At 38.9% G+C, this 24,829-nt stretch overlaps 1 protein-coding gene and 1 pseudogene across 3 annotated transcripts in view; one reads left to right on the top strand and one right to left on the bottom strand.

Moving 5' to 3' along the window:
* The window catches only part of CLCN5 (chloride voltage-gated channel 5), a 163,481-nt gene that overhangs the window by 21,029 nt on the left and 117,623 nt on the right, over positions 1-24,829 (top strand). The gene's annotated exons all lie outside the window — the stretch shown is intronic.
* On the bottom strand, positions 7,406-7,687 carry LOC115284017 (annotated as a pseudogene).

The raw sequence follows: 24,829 nt of genomic DNA on the forward strand, positions 1-24,829 counted from the left end.
ACACACACACACACACACACACACACACACACACTTTAATCATGAGAGAGACCTCACATTACCTTAGCTGTATTCTATTGGCTAGAATCTAGTTACAGGTCCCTCTCACACTCAAAGCAAAGGGATTATATAAGGGCATGAACTCAAAGAGGTAGGCATTATTGAGGGTTACCTACAAGTGTCTGGTACACTTGGATAGAACTAAATGAGGCTAATTGAAGACTTAGCAGCTTACCATTAATCCACTAATGAATACTCACTGGGTAAGGTCGTTCTAGCAGCTGTGACTCTGACTTTACTGTTATCCGGCAAATGCTTTTTTCATCTTGCTTAGAAAGATGTAATGAGAGATGATGTTTAATAATTTGCCTAAAATCATCATGCAGGGCCTTTTACTGAGATAGGACTGGAGCAGGAGTAGAATTGTGGACAGGAGGATTTCAATTGGATGGCTATAGATACTCAAGTAGAGATCCATCTCCTGTGGGCCTGTGGCTTAGGAGAGGGTTTGGGCTTAAATAGAGATTTGGGAATCTTTCACATATAGATAGTAAATGGAGCCTAGGGTAAGTGTATATAGTGTTAGAGGGGAAAGGTGCCAAGAGTGGAGTTCTAGGTAAATCCAGATACTCTAAGTGATTCCCCTGACCTTGTTATCTAAAAACCCAAATTGAAAAGGAAACACATTATGTAGCTTCAGAAGGAAACTTCTATTATTTTTGTTTTCTTCTGCCTTCATTCTCCTCTCTTTCTGTCTATTCCAGGTACTCCTTATCTATCCAATTACCCCCCTTTTCTTCTGCTATCTTCTCTTCCTTTCCACTGGACCTTTTTGCTAGCCTGTTCATAAACATGTTGTGGTCTTCCTTTGCTATGCCGTTTAGCTACCAATACCTGTCTAGCTAGCCACTTAACCTTTCTGGGCTTCAATTTTCTCAAGGTTGAGTGACATACGGAGGGAAAAGGTTATAATTTTTAAATGGCTTGTTTCAGATTTGAATTCTGCACTACCATATTCTTGGTCTTCCCTTTTCCCTTTTTGGTTCTGTTGACAGTTGAGTTCCTTTTTGAAACTTCCCTCCCTTGGCCACAGAATTAGTGTACTCTTCTAGTTCTCTTTCTTCCTGCTTCTCCTGCTGCTGCTTTACTTTTGCTTCCTTCTGCCCCCTGATTATGTCCATATTTGGGAGTGTCGAGTTCTTTGACTTTTCTCTCTTTATACTCTCTCCTTCTGTGATTTTTGTCTTCTCTCCTCACTTTAGCTTTTTTGGTTTTTAATTATAGAAGTAATACATGATCACATGTTTATATTAAGACAATATAGAAATATCTTGAGTTAAAAGTGGAAGTGTGCCTTCAGCCTCCTCCTCAGAGGGACCCACCATTATCATGCTGGTGTCCTTTCTTTTAGGGGTCAAGTCCCAGACCCATAGCTTGAGCTCTAAACTGTAGTTTTTTCTTCTGTGGCTACAATCGAGAAACCCCTACTCAATGCTTCACTATCAGCATGTCAAATTAGTAAGCTGAATAACTTTGGGCATGTGGTTGATGTGATCTTTCTGTGGTTGTTTCTATTCTGGGTTCTTTTGTGTCTAAAACGTTTTTCTTTTTGTGTCCCCGTAGGATTAAAGAGTAGATCTTCCCTATATGGTTATTTGACCCTGTTATTTTATGGCTGATAAGTTCTCAATTTGCTTATAGGCACAGGGCCAAGAAAGTAGAACAACTCTGTCAAAACTTTAGATGAAAAGGTAGTTGAATGGCTATGGGGCCTAGTCACTAGGAATCAGACTGTAATCACTAAATTAAAGCCAGGGTGCTACCATTAAAGACATAAATCATGGGCTCTGATCTTAAATACCTTAGTCTAAAATATTAGCTACCAGTATCACTATTTGTGTAGAAACATTATTTTGACTCTGAAAAAGGTATATGGATAACCTCTACAGTGTAATGGGTCATTTTACAAAATTATTTTCCACTATATGCTTATTAGGTGCAAATTAATGGGAAAGGTTACCCCTTTTGAGAATTCAGATTGCCAATGGAAGTTGACTACTTCATATTGTATTAATGAAGCTGTGTCACAAGTAATGATGCTCTGAAAATTGTAGGTCTCTGTATAATCTTAATTTTAAAGGAATTCAGGGTAGGCATGGTAGAGGATCCATGGTAGTGGTTCTCACCTGGGAGCAGTTTTGCTCCTCTGAGGACATTTGGCAATGTCTGGAGGCGTTTTTGGTGGTCACAACTATGGGGGATGTTACTGGCATCTGGTGGGTAGAAGTTAGGGAAGCTGCTGAATATCTTATAATGCCCAGGCCAGTCCCCCACAACAGCGATGGCAGCAGTGCTGAAGTTGAGAAACCTTGCTCCAGGGAATTTGAGGTTAGGGGGGGATTCATGGAAGTGGTCATTGATGCCCTTTTGTGTTTATGCTGATGTCGTATAGTTCTTAACTTCGGAAGATATGATGTTTGTTTGGATTTCCGTGATAGCAGCATCAATATTAGATAGATAAACATTACTTACTTTTCTAGGTTTTCCAATTATTTGGTTATTAATGGAACTTATCCCCAAACTTTATCAATACTCATGTTTTTTCAAGAAGAACTTCTCTTTAAGAGAGATAAACAAAATTGCTAAGATCTGATGTAATTTTATCTTGAGTTATTGCTCTAGTGTACTGAGTTTTAATACTTAGTCCTGAATATTGCAGGTGGTATTATCCTAAACTGAGATATAGTTCAGGAGTTGAAGTGGGTTGCCCAAGGCCATGCTTTGATTTAATCATAGAACCTGGTCTAGAAATCAGATAACTTGGTTTCTAGGCCATTGTTCCTTCACTTCTGCCATTGCTTCTGTATTGATGCTTCTCTGCTTTAAGTCCTGAAAAGTAGGATGAAGTATGTCAAAGATTGGATGGTCTTAGGTGCAGGCTATTTTGCAGATGTATGCAAGAACATTCACCCTTACCAGTCATCTAAAACAACAACAGCAACAATAAAACTTAAAATAATGCAAGTGAATCTTAAGGAGCTATACTTTTTCATCTATCAGCATGGATGCAGAATTACAGCAAATGGGGGACACTTTAAAGAAAGTGGTAGGGTGAAAGGGTGCTAGTTTAACACAGCTGGATGGCATTTGTCTAAGCTACCATTTTGAAGAATGTTGCCTTTTGGACTGGCTCCCAAACTCCATTTGGCTTGCACTTTGGAATTTTAAATGAGTAAAAAAAATATGTTTTTCCATTGCTCCCAGCTACCCCATGTGGTTTCATAGACAACTGTTCAAAAGAGAATAGAGGCAGCATTTATCTGCTTTATGAACTTGGGAAATATGCTTTCTTTGTGTGCTCAGTTTCTTCATATAGTAAATAGAGTATGATAATGATGAAGGTAGTTGATATTTATTGAGCCCTTCCAATTTGCCAGGTACTATTCTGAAGCCCTAGTATGCATATTATATTACTTAAAATTCAATACAGCTGTATAAGGTAAATGCTGTTATTCCCATTTTTAAATGAAGGAAACTGAGGCAAGGGGATGATAAGTAACTAGCTTTTATAAGCCAATAAATAGTGCCTGGCACGAATTAAGATAGGTTCTTAATGGAAAATACATACCAGATGTCAAATAATTAATATGATAAAATAATACAAAGTATTATAATAATTTTTAAACTATTGATTACATGTTGAAGTGATAATATTTTATATATATTGGATTAAATGAAATTTACTATTCAAATTAATTTCACCCTATTTCATTTTAGTTTTCTTAATGTGCCTTCTTCCAGGGAATTTAAAGTTACATATGTGGCTGGAGGTTTTATATTTCTTTTAGATGACACTTCTCTAGAGTATTTTATCAAGCTAGCTCCTACAGATGGATGATCTCTCACTCTATTGTTATGTACATGAGACTAAAAGATGAGGAAGGCTTAAAAATATTAAAGATATTAGGCTGTTCACGTTGCTGTAAATGGCAGGATTTCATTCTTTCTCATTGCCAAGTAGTATTCCATTGTATATATAAACCACATGTTCCTTATCCATTCATCAGTTGATGGACATTTAGGCAAGTGGTTGATGGGCATTGAGTTGGGCACTTGTTGGGGTGAGCACTGAGTGTTGTATGGAAGCCAACTTAACAATAAATTATATAAAAAATGTCTTCATGTTAAAAAAAGATATTAGGCTATAGTTTGCTGCTGTAGTCAGTAAGTCTCTAAGGGGGACATTAGGTCTATTCTCTAATGCTTGCATTATTAAGGGATGGGGAGGGAGGATGCTTTTAAACTTATGTGAATTCTAAAGTTTTAGTCCTATACACACACATCTACTGAATCACTGTGTAACACACTTGATAATGTGGCTCAGATAAAAAACAGTGAGTTGGACTTTGCCATTGCAGAGTTTATAATCTAGTAAAAGTACATGTACACATGTGACTCTACATTAAATCATATGTAATGAGTGGTAGAAACAAAGCACTTAGAATCTTAAGTGAACAAGAGGTCTTTTGTAGCTATGGTGAGGAGGAGGGAAAGTTTGGGAAGGAAGTGACATTTGAGCTGGTTGAAGATGGATAGGATTTTTAATAGAGGTCCCCTCTGTATTCAAAGGGACATGCAGAAATAGGTGACAGGTTATTGAGCTGGCATGGTTTCCTACTTTCCAAAGGGAAGCTCTGCATGGTAGATGGAGAGAGGACTGATATATTGAAGTGGGGAATTTTAATGGCCCGTTTATGTTGTTATGGCTGGCTCAGCAGACCCCTTTCTTGCATATGCCTACAAACTTCCAGTCATGAAACAGACTACTTATCTAAGTCTTTTTGATTTCCGATCTCCTGAATCAGCCAGGCAGCAAGTGTTGTTTAAGCACATAGCGCATGTCTATACATGTATTTTTAGGTAGGTATGGATGGATAGGCAGACAGAGAAGTTGTTTTATTTTTGTAAATGTAAAAAAGCTTTATTTATTAACTTGAAGACTTTATTTTTTATAAATAGTTTATTGTCAAATTGGTTTCCATATAACACCCAGTGCTCTTCCCCACAAGGGCCCTCCTCCATGACTGTCACCACCTTCCCCCTTCCCCCTCCCCTACCCACCCTCGGGTTCGTTTTCAGTATTCAATAGTCTCTCAGGTTTTGCATCTCTCTCTCTCCCCAACTCTCTTTCCCCCTTCCCCTCTCCCTCCCCCTGGTCCTCCATTAGGTTTCTCCTGTTAGACCTATGAGTGCAAGCATATGGTATCTGTCCTTCTCTGCCTGACTTATTTCACTTACCATGACATCCTCGAGGTCCATCCACTTTGCTACAAATGGCCAGGTTTCATTCTTTTCTCATTGCCATGTAGTACTCCATTGTGTATATAAACCATATCTTCTTTTGTATGTGTGTGTGTTCAATTACTTTAATAACCCTACGTTTACCATGTGATCACTATGAAATGTAAATCCAGGTTAGACAAAATTTTACAAGTGCGATAGCAGACTAGAGTATACCAGAGTTTGTGTATAATGTCTGACCAGACCACCTTGTTGATAAATCACTAATCACTTCAATTATAGGTAATTTGTTAACATTTATGATTCTTACAAAAAAAGATTTCATACATTTAAAAAGTGTTTTTCATTTACCTTTGCATTAGTAATTAAAATACACATTTCTATTTCAAGATGACATTTAAAAGTTATTCTAATATAACAGCAGCATAAATATAATTCTGTAATTATAAAAAAAAGCTAAACTGAGACCCATATTTAAGTTATGGTCTCTATGATTCTGAAATAAATACTACTTCTAAGCAGCTGTTATCAGCTTTTTAGGTTTGGTTTATTCACTTTATTTATTTATTTATTTTAAATAGTTTATTGTCAAATTGGTTTCCATATAACCAAGAGCATTTGTGTGCTCTTCCCCACAAGTGCCCTCCTCCATTACCACCACCTCTTTTCTCCCTCCCCCTTCCCCTTCAACCCTCGGTTCGTTTTCAGTATTCAGTAGTCTCTCAGGTTTTGCATCCCTCTCTCTCCCCAACTCTCTTTCCCTCTTCCCCTCCCCCTGGTCTTCATTAGGTTTCTTCTGTTCTCCTGGTAGACCTATGAGTGCAAACATGGTATCTGTCCTTCTCTGCCTGACTTATTTCGCTTAGCATGACACCCTCAAGGTCCATCCACTTTCCTACAAATGGCCATATGTCATTCTTCCTCATTGCCATGTAGTACTCCATTGTGTATGTATACTACATCTTCTTGATCCACTCATCAGGTAATGGACATTTCGGCTCTTTGCATGATTTGCCTATTGTTGACAGTGCTGCTATGAACATTGGGGTACATGTGCCCCTATGTGTCAGCATCTCTGTATCCCTTGGGTAAATCCCTAGCAGTGCTATTGCTGGGTCATAAGGGAGTTCTATGGATAGTTTTTTGAGGAACCTCCACACTGTTTTCCAGAGCGGCTGCACCAGTTTCCATTCCCACCAACAGTGTAGGAGGGTGCCCGTCTCTCCACACCCTCGCCAGCATCTATAGTCTCTTTATTTGTTCATTTTAGCCACTCTGACTGGTGTGAGGTGGTGTCTCAGTGTGGTTTTGATTTATGTTTCCATGATGATGAGTGATGTTGAGCATTGTTTCATGTGCCTGTAGGCCATCTGGATGTTCTCTTTGGAGAAGTGTCTATTCAGGTCTTCTGCCCATTTCTTCACTGGGTTATTTGTTTTTAGGGTGTGGAGTTTGGTGAGTTCTTTGTAGATTTTGGATACTAGCCCTTTATCTGATATGTCATTTGCAACTATCTTTTCTCATTCTGTCGGTTGCCTGTTTTCTTGATTGTTTCCTTTGCAGTGCAGAAGCTTTTTATCTTGATGAGGTCCCAATAGTTCATTTTTGCTTGTGGGGAAGCTTATAATGCTATATTACATGCATTGCTCTGAAAGGATTCTAAGAGCCAACCAGCCCTAAAAACTGAAGTGATGAATCAGTCTGCAAAGCAGGCAGAAAAAATTTAAATAGAATTCCTATATAACATCAAAAGCATGTGATCATCTGCAACAACTGGGAGTACTTCGGGATTGCCACGTTGTTCTCTTTGTAACTCATTTCATCAGAAGACTTTAAGAAGATGCTTGTTTTACCACTAACAAATACCTTTAGAAGTGACATGTTTCTTTTGTGCTAATTTGACTCCCCTGAATGAACTAGTTAACTAGTCACTAGTAATTTGGTTACCAGGCAAATCGAGTCTATAAGAAAGGAAACCAATATGTAAATGATCATGTTATTGTCTGACCCACTCAAACCACTTATTTTCAAAATAAACATATAAATTCAACATGAGATGTCTAGAGCAAGCACGACCAACAAAACCAAGACAGCTTCTCTTCTTCTAAGGCTTAGGTTTTGCCTAGAATTCCTTATACATGGAATAGCCCATACCAAGCATCATTGCTCCCACCACAAAGCCTTGGGCTACCACAGGCATGTGGATCAGGTGAACAGACATTTTAGTATTTCCCCTGCTCTTCAATTTATATAGTCCATATGCAACGATTGCTGCAAACCCCGCCATTCTGATGGGAACAAACGGTGCCTCCCTAGCTTTTCGGATAAGCTTGGATCCCTGATCTTCATCATATGAAGAAAGAGAAACATCTGTGCTGGTTTACATAGTGACTGAAGGAATCTACAGTTGACAGTAACATTCAATCTCTAGTCGGTTCTCAGGCTCCAACCTGTCAAACCATATCTTCTTGATCCATTCATCAATTGATGGACATTTAGGCTCTTCCCATGATTTGGCTATTGTTGAAAGTGCTGCTATGAACATTGGGGCACGTGTGCCCCTATGCATCAGCACTTCTGTATCCTTTGGGTAAATCCCCAGCAGTGTTATTGCTGGGTCACAGGGGAGTTCTATGGATAGTTTTTTGAGGAACCTCCACACTGTTTTCCAGAATGGCTGTACCAGTTTACATTCCCACCAACAGTGTAGGAGGGTGCCTGTTTCTCCACACCCTCACCAGCATCTATAGTCTCTTGATTTGTTCATTTTGGCCATTCTGAGTGGTGTGAGGTGGCATCTCAGTGTGATTTTGATTTGTGTTTCCATGATGATGAGTGATGCTGAGCATCTTTTCATGTGTTTATTGGCCATCTGGATGTACTCTGTGTAGAAGTGTCTGTTCATGTCTTCTGCCCATTTCTTCTCTGGATTATTCATTTTTCAGGTGTGGAGTTTGGCGAATTCCTGGTAGACTGTGGATACTAGCCATTTATCTAATATGTCATTTGCAACTATCTTTGCCCATTCCGTTGGTTGCCTATTAGTTTTGTTGATTGTTTCCTTTGCAGTGCAGAAGCTTTTTATCTTGATGATGTCCCAATAGTTCATTTTTGTTCTTGATTCCCTTGCCTTTGGGGATGTGTCGAGGAGGAAATTGCTGCGGTTGAGGTCAAGGAGGCTGTTTCCTGCTTCCTCCTCTAGGGTTTTGATGGTTTCCTGCCTCACATTCAGATCCTTCATCCATTTTGAGTTTATTTTTGTGTATGGTGTAAGAGAGTGGTCTAGTTTCATTCTTCTGCATGTTGCTGTCCAATTCTCCCAGCACCACCTGCTAAAGAGACTGTCTTTTTTCCATTGGATACTCTTTCCCGATTTCTCAAAGATTAATTGGCCATACATTTGTGGGTCTAGTTCTTTGTTCTCTGTTCTATTCTATTGGTCTTTCTGTCTGTATCTGTGCCCGTACCATACTGTCTTAATGATGACAGCTTTGTAGTAGAGGCTAAAGTCTGGGATTGTGATGCCTCCTGTTTTGGTTTTCTTCTTCAATATTACTTTGGCAGAGTTATAGCAGAATACAATAAAGAGCCATTACAAGATGGAAAATATATGTGTAAGAAAGGTTTTTGACGGCAGTGTCCCTTATCTTCCTAGTAAACTGTAGGTTTTTAATTCTTTTTTAATAATTCATTTTAATGTTTTATTCATTTTTGAGAGAGAGAGAGAGAGAGAGAGAGAGAAAGAAAGAGAGAGAGAGAGCGTGTGCATGAGCAGGGGAGGGGCAGAGAGAGAGGGAGATACAGAATCCAAATTAGGCTCCAGGCTTGAGCTGTCAGCATAGCGCACGACATGGGGCTCGAACTCATGTACCAAGACCTCATGCCCTGATGTGAAGTCGGACGCTCAACTGACTGAGCCACCCAGGTGCCCCTAAACTGTAGGTTTTTTAAAATGTTTCTTTTTCTTTTTGTTTTTGTTTTTGGGCTAGAGCCATACCACTTCCAGAAGGACATCACTTTTTGTTTCCAGGCCAAACTAGCCCATCAGCCAAGATTCTTAGAATCCTGTTATCTTGCATTTGATCTAGTCCAACCTCTGACTCAGACTAGCAGTCAGTTCACCCTGCCTTGGCCTTACTGGGTAATCATTCCAGTTACTTCACAAGTAGTGGTTCTGGAGTGGGGCTGCCTGAATTTGAATTCTAGCTCTGACACTTGACTAGCTGTGGTTATAGCCTTGGGCAGGTTATTTAACCACTTTGTGCATTAGTGTTCTCATCTGCAAGATGGGGTTAATGGTACACACATCACAGGACTGTTACGAGGACAAAGTCAGATAATAAATGTGTAGTACTCATTTATGTCTACTAGCACATTCTTGTTGCTGTTACCATTATCAATATTCCATTGACATAAAGATTAGAGTGTTTGAACATCCTTCTTTATTTTGAGATGAAATCTCTTTGTAATCTCTAGCCATTGTGCTGCACAGAAAAAAATCTAACCTTTTCCTGGCTTCCAGCTTTCAGGTGTGTGGACAGGTAAGGAGACCAGTGTGAAAGCACACTGCAAATTGTGAAGTGCCACACTGCTTACAGTGGAGTATTTAGTACTATTCGATCATGTAATCATTATCTAACCTTTCCTTTCTACCTGCCACATATCATCTTTTCCGGGCTGAATAGCTCATGTTCCTTATAGCGTTCTTCATATAACCAGATTTCTAGATAATCATCTTAGTTACCTTACTTGGGATAGCTTCTACTTCATTCATATCTCCTTTAAATTTTTTTAATGTTTATTTTTGAGGGAGAGACAGAGTACAAGCAGAGGAGGGGCAGAGAGAGCGAAAGACACAGAATCTGAAGCAGGCTCCAGGCTCTGAGCTGTCAGCACAGAGCCCAACACACGGCTTAAACCCATGAACTGTAAGATCATGACCAGAACTGAAGTTGGACACTTAACCAACTAAGCCACCCAGGTGCCCCTATTCATGTCTCCTTTAAAACAAGGCATGTGGTACTTGACTTGGTTCTCGATATGCAGTGAGAATAGTGCTGAACGTAGTGATAACATTATGTTTACCTTCTCCCACCCTTAAAAATCTGTACTTTGTATGGGTGCCTGGGTGGCTCAGTCAGTTTAATGTCCGACTCTTCATTTCTGCTCAGGTCATGATCTCACGATTCGTGAGATTGAGCCCAGCATCAGACTCTGTGCTGTTAATGTGGAGCCTGCTTGGGATTTCTCTCTCTCTGCCACCCCCTGCTTTCTCTCTGTCTCTCTTAAAGTAAATAAATATTTTTTTTTAAATCTATACTTTGTTAGTGAACTGGAATATTGTGTTAGTTTGAAGGAATATTATCATTCTTCTGGCTCAAGACCCTTTTCAGATGATTTCCCATTAAACTTGTTGAATATTTTATGTTATGTTATTTTATTTAAACCTGTTGAATATTTTTGAAATACCATTTACGTATTTTTTCATCAGATAATTTTTTGAGCCATTTCTGCACCAAGTACTGTGGTGTGTGCTGGGGAATGCAGTGGTGGGTTCTACCTTTGTCTCTGTTATATTTCAGCTCCTAGTCCAGCCTGTTGATATTTTTGGATTCAAGCTCTATTTGAAAACAGATTACCTGTATCTCTATGTTTTCTATCATTCATAATCTTGGAGAACATGCTTTCTCTGCCTTCTGTAATGTGTTTGGTTAAAAATGGTATGTTACTGATACTAAGTATAGAGCCATGAGGTAAGCAACTAGATTTCCTTTTGTGAGGTTGGCATTGATCTGTTAATTATTGTCCTTTAAAATATTTTTCTTATTTTGAAATAATTATTGATTCAGAGGATGTTGGCAAAGAAATGTATGGGGAAGTGCCGTTCATCCTTCCGTCATCTTCTCCCAATGTTAACATGTTACACAACTATAGTACAATATGAAAACCAAGAAACGGACATTGGTACAATCCATAGCGCTTAATTGAGATTGTGTGTAGGTGTATGTGTGTGTGTGTGTATAGCTCTATGAAGTTTTATCACATATGTAGATTTCTGTAACCACCACCACAATCAATATACTTAATTTTACGTCACTACAAGGCTCCCATTTTAGCCACTTTGTACCCCTTTATAGCCACATCCCTTCTTCCTTAAAAAGTAGTCCACTTAAGAGCCACTCTGGTCTCTTATAGAAAGTTTCACTCACTGGCAACTGTTCTCCATCTCTAATTATGTTATTTCACAAATGTCGCATACATGGAATCATGCAATATATATCCTTTTGAGATAGATTTTTGTCACTCAGCATAATTTTTTGAGGTTCATCCAAGTTCATTCCTTTTTATTTCTGAGTAGCATTCTATTAGCATTTTTTTGGAGTAAGGTTATTCAGTCAATTATGCATCGATATACCTGTATAACAGTGTAGGACACATCTCACTGAGTTTCACTTGAATGTATTCTATGGAGCGAAATGTCTCAGTGACTTATTGAAACTCAAAAACAGTTGGGGGCACTGCCTCAATCTTCCAGTCTGGCTACCTGATCATCACTCATAACCATCAGTTTTAATACTCTAGCACAGACTGTGTTTTCCATCAAGATCAGCAGTCTTAGATTTCTGAGCTGTTTTAGAAATATCTGGCTTTAGTCTATGGCCATACCACCCTGCCGTGCCTGATCTTTTCTGATCTCGGAAGCTAAGCAGGGTTGGGCCTGGTTAGTACTTGGATGGGAGAAATATCTGGCTTTAGAAAATGAGGCCACTGTCAAACTACAGTCTTCCTTCAGTTTTGTAGCAGGCCAGGATTTTTCAGAGGTTACCAGCAGTGACTTCTCAATCAGGAATGTTGGTTATGTCAGTACCATGGATCATCCTTAATGTGGGCCCATGGACCCAAATTCATTTTCACCTGCTTGCTGTTCTCCATATCTCAGCATCTGTTGGGCTCTGATGAACTATTATTCATGTTTATGCTATTGTTTTAAGTTTGAAAATTACTATCGTTTAAGATGGAAAAGAATAAGATGGAATAGAAGTAGGAGCCCAGTCATGTCACTGGTGTTCTTGCATGCTCACTTGCTGTCTCTGTCACCCGTTCACAAAGATCTATTTAGGATAAATTATCTTACCTTGAAAAATCCAAGCTTGCTATAGCTACATAAGTTCCTGTAGCCTGCCAGCCTGTTTCCTGCATAGTTTCATTGTGTTTTTTAGTTATTTCTCCTTTTTTTCCCTTCAAGATCATGGAAAATTGGTGATAGTATGACAATTCCCCCCACACACCACCCCCACAGTCTTTCATTTTTAAAAAGTAATCCACTTGAGAGCCACTGTGGTCTCTTATAGAAATTTTCACTCTCAATACTTGGAGAATATCTTTGTACCTATCACTTTTTTGTCCTTGGTCATTACTGAATGGTAATTAAGATGACATGGCCATATTTCCTAAAGTTTCTTTCACTTTGCTTTATACCAACAGTTCTTTTTTCCTCAGTCAAACTTATACAAATTGTAGTTCCTCTTGCTGCTTCCTTGGCATCCTAAAAGATGAAATGTCCCTTTATAAGTTCAGCACAGCCCTGCCCCTTTCATAGACGTATAGTCTCCTGGCTGACATTCCCTTTTAAAATCTCCTGTGCCTCCCAGGACTTCTGTTCTTTGGTCATTTTTTGGTCAAGAAATGTCCCTTTATTCTCAACCATTTTACTGGATCTCTTTGTCTTAATGGCACTATTTTCATCACTGCCTTCCCTCTTAAACAGAAGCTGCTCATTCTCTCATAATTTCTCAATCTCAAAGCTGGCTTTTGATGCCAGGATGTTGTTCAACAACTTTCCTTTTTCCTTATTCTTTAATATGCATGCCATCAGGTATTACACTGATTCTCCTCATTGGCATAGACCAATCTTTGGGTTACTTGCCCCCATTTTTGGATGCCTCTGGTACATAGCTTAGTATTCTATGCTATCCAGACTCCTACCACCATCTTAGATCATGTCACTGGCCACATGGATGCATCTTCAAATGCTCCAGCATAGCACTTCCTTGACCTCTGATAATATGACCTTCAGTTTCGCTCTGCTTCAGCTATTTCCTTATATGTCTACACTTTGGGCTTTGTCACCAATTGGAACTGTTCTACTTCTGATATTTCAGACTCTAAAATATAGCTTTTTGACTAAAACCTCTAGCACTCCACATCCCCTGTTCCCTTGTTCTCACAGAGCCTCTTTGACCTCATTGGCCCTTCTAGTCCCTTCTATTTTCTTGCTTGGTTTTCAGTCCTCTCCTGCCTCTACAGTCTTCCCCACTCAGTCAACTATTTCCCATCCACATTCAACTCTGTCAGCCAATTGATATTAATCCCCACCAGTATCCTCAATTCCCTTATGTCCCTTTGTTTCCCTGCACCTGCCCTGCCAATCCCCAAATCTAGATGGACTTTAGCATCTGTTTTCTCCTGCCCTGTTCCCAGGCTGCTGAGTACTACTCAGGAAAATTGCCTCACCATGCTCATTATATCCATGACGATACTGTGATTTCTGACCACAGCTGGATCCTCAACGGCTGTTCACTAATCCTTTTTATACATTCCTTGTTGATTCCTTTTCCAGTTTCCCATAGCATCTGTTCTGTTTTCTTACTCTATCCTTTTGGCCCCAGTTTAGCCCCTATCCTCAACTCCCCTGAGCAGATAATCTAGTTACATACTTGCCTGAAAAGATAGAGCCCATTGGTTACTAACTCTCTCTTTCCCTCAAGAAAACATTTATTTCCATGGCTAGTTTTATCTTCATTATTTTTGTATCATCTTTTCCAAGGCTAACATGTCTTTTTGCCTATCTCCCTGTGCCCCCTCACAGATACTCTGTTTCATTAATCTCTCCCTTCTCTCTCTTGTATCTTTAGTATTTTTTCACAAAGAGGTCTTTTTCTTCTGTTTATAGACACACCCAAGAATCCCTCTTCCACCTACTTCCCAAGCATCTTCTTTTAATTCTACCATCCCCATAGACTAATGGGATATCTTTTTCCTTCATTTTATCTGAAAATTTCTTGAAAGACCCATCTATACTTCTTCAGCTTTATGTCTTCAACTCATAAAATATGCCTTGTGGACCCTTCCCTGTACTAAAGACTGACCTTTCATAGGTCAGCAGTGACTTCAAAATTCAGATTGAGTGGATTGGACGTCAGAAGAAGGAGAAGGGAGAGAGGAGGGAAGGGTGTGTGTGTGTGTGTGTGTGTGTGTGTGTGTGTGTTTAAGTACAAATACACAGATTTTCCCATGCCTGTTTACGGCAGAAAAGAAGTATGAGGGAGAGAGATAGAATTCAATACTATACCTTTCTTCTGTTGCAGAGAAGTTCATAGCATGATCTAATAACATCACTTCTTTATGCTTTTATTCTCCACCAATTGTTTTCACCATCTAGTTTGTTGAATTCCATAAGAAAGTACCACCATTTTACTGCAAGAGGTGGTGGTTATGATGATGATGATGATGATGATGATAGTGTCCATCTTTTGGGTGCTCACTGAGTACTACACACTGTGATAGATATTTAAATGCATTTTAACCTTTAATCTTAATAATAGCTTAGTGAATTAACTATTCTAATACCCATTTTATGTATGGGCCAATGAAGGACCAGAAAGGGTAAGTATCTTAACCAAGATCACATGACAAGTAAGAGGCAGCACAGGCAGTTGAGCCCTGGTCAGCCTGGCTTCAGATTTCTCTTTTACTATACCTACTGCCTTCGATGATCTAGTGCCAGATGCCATCTCGCTAGCTCTTGATGATGATAGCTGTGAGATGATATTTGCTTTCTAGTGTTTCAAGTGCCCAGTGACTTTGTTTCTGCTTAATTCTGTTAAATCTGTCTGGACTTCTTCAGCCCTTGGTATGATTTCTAGCTCTTTTGTCCAGTTCTCTCCTGAAGAATAGCAGGTATCTCTTCCACTGTGGCTTTTCTTTCTATGCCACGGTTTTTGTTAGTATTTTTACCCTTCCCTAAACATTTTCCTTTGAGTCCATATTCATCATGTTAATGAATCTCTAGAAAAATCACTTCTCCCTGGTCTGTGTGAAATTTCCTCTATCCCTTGCCAGAAGTCCATCATTCTAAGATCTTATGTAATTATACAGAAAACCACATCCTATTCTTTGACATAATCTAAGTAGCAAGATACTCATTTCCCATATCTTACCTTCTAGTCAAAAGTTTTGACCTTCAACAGGATCACCAACGGGTGAAAAGCTTCCACAAGCCCTTAAGTGTTCAGTTTTCTATTGCAGCTTTCAAAGTCCATAGATAGAGTCCAGGTTCTTCTTGCTTGGATAATTTGTTACAAGATCTAAACATTTGTAGGACTAAAAGTAAACTGGAAGGTGGGTAGCATCCATGTCCATCTCATTGAAAGAGTCAGAAATGTCTAGGATGGGACAGTCAGCTGAGACTGAAAAAAGAAGCAGCCCTGATATCACTTGGGCTGAGGACAGACAGATAAAGACAACTACATACTTAACAGGGAACACTGTTTCTCCCAAAGTCATGCAGCAGCTGTAAAAAGCTACAAAGTCACCGTTTCACTGAATACTACTTTCTTGTTGATGATGTACCACACGTATTCTACTGTGTCCCACTGTTACTGGCGATTCCTAATTTCTGAGCTGCCTTTACCTCAGAACAGCACCCAGTCAGTCCCTAGTTTATCCTAGCTTCTAATCTTGTCTCAGAAATAATAACCAATCCAGAACTGACCCCTACTTTCCTTATGTATTCCTCAGAATCATTCAGCAGGAACCCAAAAGATGTTTTCTTCCGCCATGTTGGTTCCCTCTGGACTCCCCTCCCTTATGATGAGTAAATAAATGTGACTGTCAGACTATATGGACTTGTCCTTGGTGGTCTCTGGGAAATTAAAATTTAAATTTCACTCTCACCTTGAGAGAGCTTCCCCGAAATGAAAGTTTGGCCTATTTAAATTAAGCCTAGCCCACTTCCATATTTCCTGCTTTGAGAATGAAGTACCCCTTCCTGGCTCAACCCAGGTAAGATGCTGGTAACAGATTAATATGGTGCCATCGTAGCCTAAAGGCAATAGCATGAGCTAAAAACCCAGAAATAGGACAATATTAGGGGCTTGACATACCCAGGTCAGTACTAAGCATGGTGGTAAAAGGGATGCCAACACAAGCAGTCAGACAGTGAATCTAGAGGAGGTGAGCAGTGAAAGAAGTAAGGGACATTGATTAGTTTAAAAAATATTTTAAGTGAGTGTTTGAGTTGAGGTATAAGAGCAAGCTATTCTGGGCAGAGCAGAGTGACTTGTGTGAAGGGTAGAAGACAGAATGAATGAGTCATGTTGAAACAATAGCTCTTCTCTTGAAACTGGAGAAACAAGGAATGAGAAAGCTTGCATTTGTTGATCTTTCTTCTCAGTGAAGTATATGGCTTGAGGGCTGGAGAGAGGCTGGTTAGGGTTTAAGAAGGTTCAGCTGATGGCCATCATATTAAGATAAATCTAGGCTAGAAAGGAAGAGGAACGCAAATATCTTGCAGTACCCAGGACAGAGTGGTAACGATTTGGCTGCTTCTTTTGAAGCTACTTTACTTGTTACCTGTGGGGAAGGTGCTTTCAGCTTCTCACCTGGACCACTCAGAGCAAGGAGGTATTGCTTCCTGCTTGATTCTGATCTTACATTAAGAAAAAGGGAATACAGTGTCCCTCCTTAGAAGGGATCTCAGGACAAATATTACAAACCATGTCAGTACTGCCCTCAAAAGAGATGACAGGTGAGTTCTGTCTAAGTTACCCTGAAGACCTGTGCTGTTTCCTAGTGAGGCTATTTAGGATAGAGCCCACGTTCTTCCTATTTGTGGACCATTAAATCTTGTGTTTTTTCTAATTATCACCAACAAGTGCTAAGGAATGTCTGCATTGCATCTTCATGTTGGCTGAAACCAAAGACTTAATTCTGATGCTTCTGCAGTAAACTATGACCTTTCTTATCTTGGGCAACTTCATTGAAGTTGGTTAACTGCCTAGATGGTAATGCTACCTGTTCTGAGTCTTTTTTTTTAATGTTGATTTTGAGAGAGAGTGCAAGTGTGGGAGGGGCAGAGAGAAGGGGACAGAAGACATGAAGTGGGCTCTGTGCTGTTAACTCTGACTTTAAAAATAATAATATTAAATATGACAAATTTGCTTTGGTCTGGAAGAATATTTGTTTAGTAACCATTTGTTGAGCATCAACTATGTGCCAGAAAATGTCAACTGATGTTTTGAATAATTGAGCCACTTTTGTTCAAATCAAAGTGGTGAACTACTTACAAGATATGTTCCTTAGAAAAAGCTGTCAAAGGAGTAGTTGAGAGATAACACCTTGAAAAGAAAAACTTCATTAATTTCATTCAATTGTTAAGTAAAATCAGTGTATTTTAGTGAAAGGTGTAGCTTGAGGTAAACTTTCGAGTTGTAGTATTAATGAACATGTAGCAATTTAATACCAAGCTCTAAGTACCTTACAAATATTAACTCATTGATCCTCATGATAGCCCTATGAGGTGGATACTTTTTTCACACCCATATAATAGATGAAGAAACTGAGTCACATAGAGGTTGAGTGCCTTGCCCAAAATTAATAAGGCTGTTAAGTTCTGATGTTGGGATTTGAGTATGGGCAGTGTGTTTCCTCAGTCTTTGCTACCTGTAGTGAGCGGCAGATTGGTTCTTTTTGAGGGACCTGTAAGGTCAATTTGCCTAAGTGGATGTACGCCCTCTGAAATCCTGCCTATGCAATTGATGTTATTATCAAACTCCTTTATCCTCATCTAAAGATTTTTCTACCCAACTGTAATTCAGGTTATGACAAATTCTGAATTAATGGCATTTATTTATTCTTTTAGTTTTGTTATTTTTTTTTTTTTGCTAAGTTTTCCAGTACTGTGCCAGACACTTGTCTCCAGGTGTCATCGTTTCAGTTTCACGAGTACCTGCTTCCATCACTCCCTCAACAGCAGATTCCTATAGACCCCACGTGGGATGACTTTATCTTGCCTTAGTCTGTTGGTGACCAAGACTCCAAAGTTCAGGGAAAAACCTTTCTTGAAGTATATCACTCTGCACAATGACCAAAAATTGTGTCACATACACAATATGTGCTCTCAGGGCACCCAGCAGATGGATTGAAATAAATTAGTCAACAGTCACGTGTTCCTCCTTCCACTTGGAAGGTGAATGCTTGTAATCATACCCCTCCTTCTTTAAAACTAGAAGCACCAAAGTAATAAAGGGGCTGAAGGGTTTGGTTGGTCTTGTCTAATGATTTGTGGGATTCTGTTTGGCCCTGAGAACATGTGATTTTTATAAGTGTTTTTTTTAATCAGTTTTATTGAGACATAGTGACATACAGTAACCTGCATATATTTAAAATGTACAGTGTGATAAGTTTTGTGATAGGATCTGAAACATGCATACACCTGTGAAACCATCACTAGAATCAAGATAATGAAAGTATCCATTACCTCCAGAAGTTTCTTCTCAGTCTTCATTCCTCCCTTTTGGTATTCTCAGCCAGCCCCCAGCCAATCCTGCTTTCTATCATGATGTGATAGAAATGGTAATTTTCATTTCTCAGAGTTTTATGTAAATGGAATCATATGGTATACAGCCTCTATGCTTGGCTCCTTTTATTCAGCATATTTAATTTTTTGAGATTCATCCATTTTGTATGTATCAGTTCACTGTTTTATATTGTTCTTTAGTGTGGACATACCACAATTTGTTTATCTGTTCCCCTGTTGATGGACATTGGAGTTGTTTCTGGGTTTTACCTACTATGAATAATGCTACTGTGAACACTGGTGAGCAGATCTTTCTGTGGACATACACTTGTATTTCTCTTGGGTAAACAGCTAAGATTGGAATGACTACATCATACAGTATGTGTATATTTAATTTTTTAAGAAACTGCCAACCCATTATCCAAAGTGGTTGCTGATGGGAATGTAAAATGTAGAGTCATTGACTTTAAGTTGCTCCATATCCACGCCAAAACTGTGATGTGGCCAGTGTCTTTAATTTTAGCCATTCTAGTACGTGTGTAGTGGTATCTCACTTTGGCTTTAGTTTGTTGTCTTACTTTTAACTTGTATCCTATTTAAAGTGCTTTTTTTATGGACAGCATACAGTTTTTGCTTTTTAAAACCAGTCTGTATATTTCTGCCTTTATTTGGTTTGTTTAGACTCTTTGTATTTTAAATAGAACTCTTCATGCAGCTCACCTAAAGTATATGATTTAATGGCTTTTATTATGTTCAGAGTTGTGCAGCCACCACCACAATCTTATTTTCAAATTTTTTCATCATCCTGAAAGAATCCCTATATCCATTAGCAGTCAGTCTCTCTCCACTTTCCCCTACCCCAGCCATAAGCCAGCCCTAATCTACTTCCTGTCCCTGTATATTTGCCTATTCCAGGAATTTCCTTTAAGTGGATTCCTACAGTATGTGGTCTTTTGTGACCCGCTTCTTTTAACAGTACTTTATTCATTTTTTGGCTGAGAAAGAATTCCATTGTGTAGTTATGCCACATTTTGCCATCAGTTGATAGGCTTTGGGATGGTTTTTATGTTTTGGCTATTATGAATAATGCCATTATGAACATTCACATGTAAGTTTTTGGGTGGCTATATGTTTTCATTTCTCTTGGCTATATACTTAGGAATGGAATTTCTGGGTCATATGGTAACTCTGTGTTTACTATTTTGTGAAACTGCCAAAATTTTTTTTTCCTTCCTAAAGCAGCTGCATCATTTTACACTTCCAGCAGCAATGCATGGAGGTTCCAATTTTAACATATCCTTCTAGCACTTGTTAGTGTCTGTCATAGGATGTCCTTCCCATTTATTTAGGTCTTGTTTAATTTCTTTTAAAATGTTTTGGATTTTTCAGAGTACAGATTATATACTTCTTTTGTTAAATTTATTTCCAAGTATTTTATTGTTTTTGATGGTATAAATGTACTTAGATAATAAACATTAAAAAAATTTAATAAAAAAATTTTATTTCTGAGAGAGAGAGAAGGCAGAGAGAGAGACACACTCAGAATCTGAAGCAGGCTCCAGTCTCTGAGCTGTCAGCACAGAGCCCGATGCAGGGCTCAAACCCCTGGACTGTGAGATCATGACCTGAGCTGAACGTTAGATGCTTAGCTGACTGAGCCACCCAGGTGCCCCATAAATGTAACTTTTATCTTAATTTTACTTCAGATTATTCATTGCTAGTGTGTGAAAATGCTCTTGATTTTTGCATGTTGACCTTGTATTCTTCAGCCTTGCTGAAGTCATTTATTAGTTCTAATAATGTTAGTGAATTCCTTAGGATTTTTGGTATACATGATTATGTCTCCTGTATTTACAGATAGTTTTACTTCTTATTTACCAATATGGATGCTGTTTATTTATTTTTCTAGTCTAATTGCCCTGACTAGAACTTCTAGTACAGTACTGAATAGAAGTAGTAAGACTGTACATCTTGTCTTTTTTCCTGATTTTAGGGGAAAAGCACTCAGTCTTTCACCATTAGTTATAATGTTAGCCCTGTGTTTTTGTAGTTCATCTTTAATCATGCTGAGTAAGTTCTCTTCTATTCTTTGTTTATTGATGCTTTTATCTGAAAAGACCCTGAGTAGCAAAAGCAATCTTGAAAAACAAAAGTATGGCTGGAGGCCTCACAGTTCTGGAATTCAAGTTATATTACAAAGCTGTGGTAATCAGAACACTATGGTACTGGCACAAAAATAGAGACAGATCAATAAAACAGAATAGGAAACTCAGAGTGAACCCACAACTGTATGGTTATTTAATCTTCAACAAAGCAGGAAAGAATATCCAATGGGAGGGGCACCTGCGTGGCTGAGTTGGTTAAGTTTCCAACTTTGACCCAGGTCATGATCTTGTGGTTCATGACTTTGAGCCCTCTGTCGGTCTCTGTGCAGTTGCTCAAAGCCTGAAGCCTGCTTCAGATGTTATGTCTTTCTTTCTCTGCCCCTCTCCTGTTCTCTCTCTCTCTCTCTCTCTCTCTCTCTCTCAAAAATACAAACATTAAAAAAATGAAAAAAAAAAAAGAACATCCAATGGGGAAAAGACAGTCTTTTCAACAAATGGTGCTGGGAAAACTGGATAACAACATACAAAAGAACGAAACTAGACGAACTTTCTTACACCATACATAAAAACAAATTCAAGATAGATTAAAGACCTAAATACGAGGCCTGAAACTATAAAAATCCTGGAAAAGAGCACAGACAGTAAACTCTTTGATACTGGCTGTAGCAACTTCTTTCTAGATATGTCTCAAGGCAAGGGCAACAAGAGCAAAAATAAATTATTGGAATTACATCAAAACAAAAATCTTCTGCATGGCAAGGAAATAGTCAACAAACCTAAAAAAAATAAGAGACTCTTAACACGGAGGGTTACTGGATGGGTTGTGGGAGGGGGGGATGAGCTAAATGGGTAAGGGGCATTAAGGAATCTCCTCCTAAAGTCATTGTTGCACTGTATGCTAACTAACTTGGACGTAAATTAAAAAATAAATTTAAAAAAACCTAAAAGGGAACCTACTGAGCGGTAAAAGATTATTTGCAAATGAAATATCTGATAAAGGATTAGTATCCAAAATATATAAAGAACTTATAAAACTCAAAACCCAAATAACAAATAACCTGATTAAAAAATGGGCAGAAGACATGAACAGACATTTCTCCAGAGAAGACATCCAGATGGCCAAAAGGCACACTGAACATGCTTATCATCACTGATCATCAAGGAAATACATATCAAAACTATAATGTGAAATCACCTCACACCTCTCAGAATGGCTATAATCAACACAAGAAGCAATAGGTGTTGGCAAGGATGTGGAGGAAAAGGCACCCTCTTACACTGTTAGTGAGAATGTAATCTGATGCAGCCACTGTGGAAAACAGTTGAAGGTTTCCCCAAAAATTAAAAACAGAAATACCATATGATCTAGTACTAGGTGTTTACCCAAAGAAAATTAAAATATTAATTCAAAAAGATATGTGCACTCCTATGCTTATAGCAGCATTATTTATAGTAGCCAAAATTTGGAAGCAGCCCAACTATCCATTAATAGATGAATGGATAAAGAAGATGTGGTGTATATATACAAGGGAATATTACTCAACCATAAAAACAAATAAAATCTTGCCATTTGCAATGGCATAGATGGAACTGAAGATTGTTATGTGATATAAGTCAGTCACAGTGGGGCTCCTGGATGGCTCAGTTGATTAAGCATCCGACTTCAGCTAAGTTCGTGATCTTGTGGTCTGTGAGTTCGAGCCCCACTTTGGACTCTGTGCTGATAGCTTGGAGCCTGGAGCCTGCTTTAGGTTCTGTGTATCCTTCTCCCTCTGACCCTCCCCCACTCACACATGCGCTTGCTTGCTCTCTCTCGGTCTCTTTCTCTCTCTCTCTCAAAAGTAAATAAACATTAAAAAATTTTTAAAAAGTCAAGGAAACACAAATAACATATAATTTCACTCTCAAAGTGCAGAAGAGAGATGCAAACCTAGAAACAAACTCAACCACTGGGATCAAGGTGCTGGTTACCAGAGGGGAGGTGGGTAGGGGGATGGCTGATAGAGGTGATGGGAGTAAGGAGTGCGCTTGTTGTCATGAGCACTGGGTGTTGTATGTAAATGTTGAACGACTGTAGTGTACACCTGAAACTAATACAACACCATGTTAACTGGAATTTAAATTAAAGCTTTAAAAAAAAAAGAGAAAATAGTGTGACAGTTTCTACCCTAGGAATGAGCTGGGGTGAGGGTGATCAGGGCCTAGTGTTCTTGGCCTGCTGCACCTGGAGTAGAGTTTCTGCCCTACAAGTGGGAGCTGGGAAAGGGAGGGGAGGTTTGGTTTTTTTGGCTGCACCTGATTGGAATACAACTTCTGCAATGCCAGTGGGGGTGATGAGAAACACCAGCAACCTGCTGATCCTGGGGTGAAACGGTAGCTCCAGGCTGGGAGTGGTGATGGGAAGGAGCGCCCCTATCTTCTTGGCTACCCAGGGCAGAGCCTCTGTAACACAGAGCTTGGGGGAGGGCGGTAAGGAAGCATGTCCTAGCTCAAATGCCATCTACTCTCCCTGTTCTTGCTGAGATTTAATAGATTTTCTTCAATGTATGCTTCTCCATTTGCTGCATGACCTTAGGACAATTTCCAGAGACTTTGATTGCTTTTAAAAATAATTTTTATCAGTTAAATTTTTGCTTTGCTGGGGAGAAAGTGGGCCATGCTCCTTACTCTGCTATTCTATAGGTCTCAATGACTACAACTTCTAATTAAAAACTTATTTGGAAATAATTTCAAAGTTATAGAAAATTTGCAAAAAAAATAGTACAAAAAACAGCCTTATACCCTTTACCCAGATTCACCTATTGTAACATTTTACTCCATTTGCATGCTCTGGTGTGCGTATGCATATGTGTATATATTTTCTGAGCCACTTGAGGGTAAAACACATATACATCATGGCCATTTACCCTGAGTGTGTATGTCTTAGGAATAGAGATATTCTCTTACATAATTCTAGGATAGTTACCAATTTCAGTAAACTTAATATTTATTCTTTAACCTACCATAGGAATTCTAATCTTCCATTTTTATCTTATGCTTTCTGCCTCTGTCTTTGTGTTTTATATTGTACATAATATTAATACAGTGGCACATACATGGGAGTCCATGCTTGAATGTTTTCCTATAGCTAGGCCTGCACAACAAAAGGATTTGTGGAGCAACCAATCCAGGTTTGACGAAGTGCTTTTATCATATTATTGGCTCAGCTGATCCTACTACCACCTGTGACATAAGCAAGATGTATTTCCCCACCCATATCAAATACGAAGAAACACTGAGGAATTCATTAAAGATCTAAAGCTTTGCTAGTATTAGATCTGGACCTCAATATCAAGATTTCTGATTCCAGAGTCCATTCTCTTTCCATACCAAATGACCTTGCTGAATACGCTCTCAGAGTCTACATGTGACTTTTCTACTTAAGAATTCTAAAGCAATTTAAGGTCATATGACTCTATAACCTGTGCCAGATAGTTCCAGCATATAAAGACATTGTGACTCAGTGGGGTTAAGTGACTGTCATTCCTTACCCACCCCCACCCTAAGCAAAATAGGGAAAAGGAAATATTACTGCCATATCCCTTCCTTCTCTCAAAATGACCCCCAGGTGGCCTCAGAAATGTTTGATTTGATTGCATAACAACAACATTTATATGGCACTTTACTGATAAGAAAGCATTTTAATACATTCTTTCATTTTAGAGCCATGATAACCCTGTGAAAGCAGGACCCCAAGGTGATGCGCGCATACCTTCAAGTCTGAGCAGTGCTTCCTCTGGGGCACTGACCCTTTGCTTCTACTCAAAACTAGCTCTCATTGTCTCCTCACCCAATTCTCCAGCCA

Source organism: Suricata suricatta, chromosome X (genome assembly GCF_006229205.1).
Source record: "Suricata suricatta isolate VVHF042 chromosome X, meerkat_22Aug2017_6uvM2_HiC, whole genome shotgun sequence".
Lineage (NCBI taxonomy): Eukaryota > Metazoa > Chordata > Mammalia > Carnivora > Herpestidae > Suricata > Suricata suricatta.